This window comes from Aegilops tauschii, chromosome 2 (assembly GCF_002575655.3).
Source record: "Aegilops tauschii subsp. strangulata cultivar AL8/78 chromosome 2, Aet v6.0, whole genome shotgun sequence".
Taxonomy (NCBI): Eukaryota; Viridiplantae; Streptophyta; class Magnoliopsida; order Poales; family Poaceae; genus Aegilops; species Aegilops tauschii.
In genome coordinates this window covers 11,025,676-11,034,618 of record NC_053036.3, presented here as the reverse complement: position 1 = coordinate 11,034,618, position 8,943 = coordinate 11,025,676, and the positions used below count along the sequence as shown (strand labels likewise).

General features: G+C 41.4%; 1 non-coding gene across 1 annotated transcript; it reads left to right on the top strand.

Annotated features, from left to right (window-relative positions):
* The first annotated feature begins 7,864 nt into the window (after window positions 1-7,864).
* TRNAS-GCU (transfer RNA serine (anticodon GCU)) lies at window positions 7,865-7,952 on the top strand. Its single transcript has one exon. It is a non-coding gene; the product is annotated as a tRNA-Ser (tRNA).
* The last annotated feature ends 991 nt before the right edge of the window (window positions 7,953-8,943 follow it).

Below are 8,943 nucleotides of genomic sequence, written 5' to 3'. Positions count from 1 at the left end.
CTTCAACATTAATCCTCCAGTTGACATTGAATCGTTATTTGAAACGTGGTTAGCTGGGGTTCAACATAATACAGCGGCTCGTATTCCGATTGGAATATGTGCGCTTATGTGGGCTATATGGAACTGTAGGAATGATTTGATTTTTAACAGACAACACACTTTAACTTTCTTGCAGGTCATCTTCAAAGGTACCGCATGGATCCGTACGTGGTCCTTACTCACTCCTATGGACTCCAGGGAGCCTTTGGTTACTGGATGCAACCAGTGGGAAATGGTAGCACGGGCTATATTCAACCGGTTCAAATGGCGGTCACATAATAAGATAGGAGTCTAGGGAGCTTATCCTTCATACTGCCGTACCAGTGCTGATTGCCAGCATGTATTTCTCTTTTATTTAATTTTTTGCTTCGCTCCGCTTGCGAGCTGTAACACTTTTAAGACTTTGTGATACTTTGTGGATTGTTTAATAAGATGGTTGCATGCATCATCATAATGTAGAGGCCGGGGACACACCTTCATTTTAAAAAATAAACACCCCGTATGCAGGGACGCTGGGAGAAGGCATTAGCGAAGCGTGCAGAGGCAGAAATGAATGAGGTGCAGCAGCAAAGGCTGAAGGAGACTGACGAAACTGAACCAGCTCGAGAAAAAACACAACGAGAGCAAGAGACAGTTGAGCTGGACGGCGGGACCCGCAAGTCAGCCAGACCCCCAGCCCCCTCTATTTTTTACTCCACTGATGAACGGGTCATTTGTTAGTGTTGTGGGGTATGCTTGTAAGTGACTGATGTGTGATGAGTAGTCTATAATTATATACACCAGCGTGGGTGACATGTGAGGCATCCTGACAGGGCGATCGATTACCTCCTTCCACCCCCTTTCTTCCTTGAGTTGTAACCTGACCTGATACTCTGAGACTACCAAGCTGAGTGGTGTGTGCCTGCTGAATTCCCCCACTCTGACTGTGATCTAGTCTATTTTCCATAGTCATTTGCTGCTTTCTTCAGCCCAACACCATTTGCTGTTACCCAAACTGATTGGAACATGAAGGCAACTATATCAGAGATGAAACACGTATCACCCAGAAATCGAGAACTATTTCTTCAGTGCCTGACTGCCTCGTCTTCTCTTGGAATATTGAATATCGTTTTTGCTCATGTGTCTTTCTCCTGTTGATGGTTGAAACTGAAATACATATGAAACACATATCACCAAGAAATTCAGTTCTGAAACAAGCATACCTGAATTCAAGTCGATTTAAGCCATCAGGAACAGAGAGGGGGGTGGGGGGGGGGGGGGGGGGGTCCTTCTCCCATGTTGGCGACATTGGCGGTGGTGGCCATCTCCCAGTCCCTCGCCGGCCTTCTGACCGTGTCGGTTGACAGTGGCAGCCATTGGGGACAAATCGACGATAATGAAGGTGACCGCTGGGAGCTACCCACAGACCAAGGACCGAAACGGCTCGGTTACCATCAGCTTTGGCAACCTCTACACGGGGAAGTGCGCAAGGTCACCTTGAGGTGTACTATTAACCAACAGGTTCCATCTTGTGAGACATTACTCAGATAAATTCTTCTTGTATTTTCTGTCAATCAAACACAGTGCTAGCCTCTGTTTTCTCAATCTAACAAGTGTTGATTTACTGACTAGCACTCTTCTGTCAATAATGACAAAAATTGACTGCACAAGGCCGTCATGAAAATCCACGTGATGGTCATGAAAATCCACGTGATGACGATGATCTCTGAAGAAATGCACAAGGTGCAAAAGGTTTCGACCAAAGACTGTACAGAGAAACAGGTTACATACATGTGGCCTGAAAGATTAATAAAGCCAAAGGTGTGGCTACTCCCGAGGGTACCCAGAATGATTGGATTCTCATCATCACTGACCAAGATGAAAGGGCACCGAACTTCTCCATTGAAGTTCACCAAGAAAAAGCCCAAAAACAATTTCCACGGTCAAACTTTGCTAGAGTAGAGTGCAGATATATCCGATGCTAAGTAAAATGTAAAAGGAGACCAAGGCAATACAAAGATAATCAAACATACATGCAATTCTCCGTTGAATGATGATTAATTTGAACCTAGCTCTTCAAATATTAGAAATACTAGTCGATCCTTCTCATGCTCCTTGAACTATTGCCTTGTCATTGTCACATGTTTGGACATTTAGACAAGTATTTATGTGCTCAGTTTAGTCACCCCTGGAGACTTTTCTACTCTGGAAAGAGTCTTATCTGAGACTTGTTTGGCAGAGGACACTTAATCTGTCCAGAGACTGGCGGAGCTACTCACGGGCAAAACCGTGCCGTGGCCCGCCCAGCAAATCAGCACAAAATATTTATATACTAGATATGCCCATTGCCAGTCCACATGGATAGCAGCCCATAGAATCAAAGACAAAGAGGAAACAAACCAAAGTAGCATCATGCTACTTTGTTTTCCCACATTTACCCCATTGTGGAGATCAACGACAGGCCAAGCCTAAACTATGAAGAACGCACAAGGCGCAACCGTTTTCCATTAAAGATTGAACTAGAAAAAAAAAAGCCACACCAACTGATAAGGTTATGAAGAACTGGTTACATGTCCTTTGGAAGGTTATTACTAAAGTTTGTGCCAATGAGTTGCCCCCCTGCTTTCTCCACTAAAGTTTATCTAGAAAAGTTCAAACTACTTCCACGGGAAAATTTGCTAGAGTAGAGTACACATATGTTGGGGACAATTCAGATTCCAAAACTGCTCCACACACGATAAACTTTTGGACGATCTGTGCACGATTAAAGAATCCACCGGCCGTTGCTCCGCTGTGAACAAGATTGCACGGCTGGATTCAATCGTCGGCTGCAAATCGTCCAAATAATGTCGTCTGGGTAGCAATGCTCTTCAGATTCACACATATGTAGTGTAAAGAGTCCAACGACAAAATATTGAATCCTGGTGCAATTTTCCATGCCTCTTCTACTCAGTGTTTCACCCGCCCATCTGTCCCAGTCAAAGTCATCCATGGAGACTTTTCCATTTTGCCTAGAATCTCCATAAGACTTGGCAGTGGCCAGCATACTTAAATTGTCCAGAGACCGGCCAGCACCTTACCTCATTAATGCCAGCCATGGATACAGCCATATCTGCAGTTGCAAGTGAACTCGTGAGCCAGTTCATCTCCATCCTGATGAACAGGTACAACTCCTTGAGCCATGCCCAATCAGAGGAGAAGGTGGTGGAGAGGTTGCAGCACCTCCTGATGAGAGCTAGCACCATCATTGAGGAGGCAGACACGCGATACATAACCAACTTCGGGATGATGATGCACCATCACTACAGCGTGGACAGGGGGAGAACCATGCAGCAGGGCGGACCAGCTCCGAACAAAGCTGCAGGCGATTTCACATGATCTGGGAAGGTGGAACACAAACACATTTGAAAATGTCCGAAAAGAAATAAAAAGATTGAAGAAAGAATTGGAGAAGCTAAGGTCTGATCCGAGCCGGATTGCACCAACACATGTTGAACTAAAGATTAACGAAAAGCTTGTGGAGATGTATCACCGAGAGGAGCTGCTATGGAGGCAGAGGTCCAAGATTGATTGGCTAACCTCAGGGGACAAGAATACCAAAATTTTCCACCTGAGAGCTAGCATCCACAGAAAGAAAAATATGATCAAGGCATTACAGAATTCGCTAGGGGTGATAAATAATGATCCCGAGGAGTTGAAGGGGCTGGTACATGATTTTTATAAACTCTATACACTAGCGAGGGGGTCAGCAATATGGAGGCAGTCCTTGAAACAGTACCAACCAAGGTGTCAGCCGAGATGAACGAGATGCTAGTGGCTCCTTACACAGCCGATGAGGTAAAGAGTGCACTTTTTCAAATGTTTCCTACAAATTCTACCGGTCCAGATGGCTTTCCGGCTCACTTCTACCAACGCCATTGGATCATTGTGGCCTTGAGGTAACTGAGGCGGTACTAAGGATTGTCAGAGGGGAGGACAATCCGGACTGCATTAATGACATGGTTTTGGTGTTGATCCCGAAGGTAATGAACCCGTCTTTATTGTCTCAATTTAGACCCATAAGTTTATGTAATGTGCTATACAAGATTGCATCCAAAGTTGTGGCAAACAGGCTGAAGCATATTCTACCTGACATCATCTCAGAGGAGCAGTCCGCTTTTTTCCCCGCAAGGCTGATAACTGACAACATAATTAGCGCATATGAATGCCTTCATTTTATGAAATGCAGCAGAGCAAAGGTGAACAGTTACAATGCACATAAGATCGATATGATGAAGGCATATGATCGCCTTGAGTGGGACTATCTTAAGGCGTTGATGTTGAAGTTGGGTTTCACACCATCGTGGGTACAAATTGTGATGAACATGGTGCAGTCAGTTTCATTCTCGGTGCTCTTTAATGGTGAGAGGCTTGACCAATTCACACCTAGCAGAGGCATCCGACAGGGAGATCTGATATCCCCTTATCTCTTCGTAATTGCAGCAGAGGCCTTTCGTGCCTCCGGAAATCCGGTTCTTCATCATCTCAGTTCGAGGGTATCAAGGTGGCTCCAACGGCTTCGGCCATCAACCACCTACTCTTCGCCGATGATAGCCTGCTGCTTTTTAAGGCGAACACTGAAGGGGCTAATGCAGTTTCAAACCTACTGGAAAGCTATTACTTGGCATCAGGTCAGCGTATAAACCATGATAAGTCTTCGATATTTTTCAATCGTGGGTGCCCGCATGCCACTAGAGATAATGTCAAGAATATTCTGAACTTTCAAAACGAATCTGTTAGTGATAGGTATCTTGCAATTTTTTTCAAGAATTCTTTTTTGCATTTTTAGGTATAAAAAAAAACCATCCTAGTGGATCCGTGTGGTAAGGAAAAACTGGTAATCTATTCCTTCAAAAAAAATCTTGGAGATTATGTAATGCTTACTCTCAAACTTTTTGTTTATACAGTAGTGATATTCTTTGTTTCACTCTTTATCTTTGGATTCTTATCTAATGACCCAGGACGGAATTTGGTTATTTACTAAAATCTCCTTTTGGTGGAGAAGGGTGGATTGTTAGTGTAGATGATTTAGAAGATATAATTGGTGGGCATGTATGGTTGGGTTTTATTTGTGTATTTGGCGGAATTTGGCATATTTTAACCAAACCCTTCGCATGGGCTCGCCGTGCATTTGTATGGTCTGGGGCTAAGGGTCAAATTGGTAATTTTTCTTACATCTCCCCCCCAGGGGCCCAGGTATCATATACACCGCCAAAATAAAGAGCCTTGAGTACTAGAAGAAAAGCACCTAGACCTAAAAAAATTAAGTGAATACCCAAAATTGTAGTCATTTTATTTCTATCTTTCCAGACATAACCAAAGAATGGAAAAGATTCCTCAAGAGTCTCGGGTCCCAGAAGCGCGTGATAAATGCCACCGAAGCCTAAGACTGCGGAGGAAATTAGGTGAAGTACGCCAGATACAAAGTACGGAAAAGTATCTAGAACTTCCCCCCCCCCCCCCCGGCCCTACTCCCCAACCTAGAGTAGCTAAGTGTGGAAGTAAAATCAACCCTTGTTCATACATGGGCTTTTCTGGTACAAAATGGGCCACTTCAAATAGGTTCATTGCTCCGGCCCAGAATACGATTAATCCGGCATGGGCTACATGAGCTCCAAGCAGTTTACCGGACAAATTGATAAGTCTGGCATTCCCAGCCCACCAAGCAAAGCCGGTGGTTTCTTGGTCACGACCAGCTAAAACGAAAGTTCCATTAAAGAGCGTTTCCACGTGGTAGAACCTCCTCAGGGAATACAAGATTTTCATGAGGCTGATCCTGAGCTGCCATCCACGCACGAATACCCTCGTTTAAAAGAATATTTTTGGTGTAGAAAGTCTCAAATTCAGGATCTTCCGCTGCACGGATTTCCTGGGAAACAAAGTCATAGGCACGTAAGTTCAGAGCCAAGCCAACTACGCCAATAGCACTCATCCATAAACCGGTGACGGGTACAAATAGCATAAAGAAATGTAACCAACGTTTATTGGAAAAAGCAACACCAAAGATTTGGGACCAAAAGCGGTTAGCAGTGACCATGGAATAAGTTTCTTCAGCTTGAGTTGGGTTAAAAGCACGGAAGGTATTTGCACCATCACCGTCCTCAAATAGAGTGTTTTCTACGGTCGCTCCATGAATAGCACATAGCAGAGCCGCACCTAATACTCCGGCAACTCCCATCATATGAAATGGGTTCAACGTCCAATTATGAAATCCTTGGAAGAAAAGGATGAATCGAAATATCGCTGCTACGCCAAAACTCGGCGCAAAGAACCAACCAGATTGCCCCAGTGGATAAATAAGGAATACAGAAACAAAAACAGCAATTGGACCAGAGAATGAGATTGCATTATAAGGCCGCAATTGAACAGACCGAGCAAGTTCAAATTGGCGTAACATGAAACCTATTAGTGCAAAAGCCCCGTGGAGAGCTACAAAAGTCCATAGACCGCCTAATTGACACCAACGAGTAAAATCTCCTTGTGCTTCGGGCCCCCATAGTAGCAACAAAGAGTGTGCTAAACTATTGGCAGGGGTAGAAACTGCTGCGGTTAAGAAATTACAACCTTCCAAATAGGAACTAGCCAATCCATGGGTATACCAAGAAGTTACAAAAGTTGTCCCTGTAAACCAACCCCCTAAAGCGAAATAAGCACAAGGAAAGAGCAATAGGCCAGACCATCCTACAAAAACAAAACGGTCCCTTCATAACCAGTCATCCATAGTATCAAATAGATCATTTTCTTCTTTAGGAATTCTACCAAGGGCTATAGTCATAGTGATCCTCCTATTCAATTACTTCAACCATTTCCGAGCACCTCATATCACTTTCCAAGGCATATGATAGTTTTATTATCTGTGGACGATTTCTTTATCGTTCAATGCCCTTTTTCAATGGTCTCGAAGAGAGAAATTTCCCATTTTTATCTATGGAGTCACAGTCACAACCGAGGTCGTGGTAAATCCATGAATTTGATTCGATTTGTTTTTCTTATACTATTTGTTTTTCTTATACTATAGAAATAGAAATAAATTGTTTTTCTTATACTATAGAAAGAAATAAACCTTTGAATTCAGCATTATTCCAAGACTCCTATTTCAAAGTCTATCTTTTAAGGGAAAAATGAAAATAAAAGTAACCCTTCTTTTCCCATTCCCTCTCTATTGCATGGGTGGAAGAACTAAAATAGAGGATTCTGAGAAAAAATGGACCTTCGAAATCCAATTTTATGTGTAGCGCAAAGGAGTTGCGATTTCTTCTTATTCCTATAGAACATCTAGTAACAAGAATATGAAATCGTAAATAGCGAAAAATTCTTGTCTTGCGCGGTCTAAGTCTAAGGAAATAAAAAAAATTCGCTTATACAATTTCATCTACATCGAATTTATATATCAGAATAGCGGATAGAGGCATCATTAAAGGAGTCAGGTCTACTTACTTTATGCTTCTTTCCAATTTTATGGTGGATTTGATAAGAACCCTTTTTGCTTTCTTGATAAATAATCGACAAAAAAAGTGTTTTTTTATATAACCTGCTTGTTTTATTATAATTATAACAAGTCCTATATGGAAATGCCCGCTAAAGAGAAAATCTATTTGATTGTCTCTCGGCCAATATCGATTTTTAGAAAGAAAAAACAAGAATTTTCTTCTTTTTTTATTAACATTAAGAAAAAAGAATATAATTAAAATGGAATTGGCAATATAATTTTTATAGACTTTTGAAAGAAAAAAAGGGGGTTTTTTGCAACCGTTATTTCTTATTTCTTGCCTATATCATATCACGGAAACCTTTCGCTCTGGAACGTGGAGAGATGGCTGAGTGGACTAAAGCGGCGGATTGCTAATCCGTTGTACAATTTTTTTGTACCGAGGGTTCGAATCCCTTTCTTTCCGCTCCCTTGGATCATTTGGGACTTTCGAATTGGAAAGAATTCTGACCCCCGGATTTTCTCATAGATAAATGTACGAAACAAATCCAATAAGAAAAAAAAACTGAATTTTTACTCCTCGCGTCCAGGATTCCGTCCTGGGTCATTAGATAAGAATCCAAAGATAAAGAGTGAAACAAAGAATATCACTACTGTATAAACAAAAAGTTTGAGAGTAAGCATTACATAATCTCCAAGATTTTTTTTTAAGGAATAGATTACCAGTTTTTCCTTACCACACGGATCCACTAGGATGGTTTTTTTTATACCTAAAAATGCAAAAAAGAATTCTTGAAAAAAATTGCAAGAATTCTTTTATAATAAGCACTCTTATCAATAGCAAAAATAGGGTTAGGTGATTAGGTATTGTGTAGGTACCTTTAGGTACCTGCTCAACCTAGGTGCAGGGGAGTAGAAAGGCTGATCCAAATTTATTGCTGTAGCTACCCATTCAATGTAGAAGAATTTAAATTTTAGAATCGAAGGTTCATAATATAAAAATATAAAACTTCTCGGCTTTTACCCATTTTTATATTTTTTTGGAATGAACACATCATTCAATTTGGCATACAGAGTACTAAAGATTTCATCGAAAACTTACAGCAACTTGCCAAACAAAGGCTAATAGAAAAAAGAATAGAGGTATAACAGGCATAATATCCACGATTGGATTGAAAATAGCATAAGCTTCGGGTAATTTGGCAAAGAAAAAACTAGTAGGATAAAGAACAGAATTAAAACAGATACAGGTTAAACTAAGTATATTAGGCATAACAAGCATTTCATTCTTGTAGAGTAAATAATTGGATTTTTCTTGAGTTATTTTTTTAAGGGAAAGAAGGAAAAGGCAGATTCAAAATCTTTTTTCTTCGGACTTTCCCAAACACAAAATACCTCCTTGTATTTGCACTCTCAAATGAGAGTGGAATAAATTCGACTTTCATATAATATCTTAA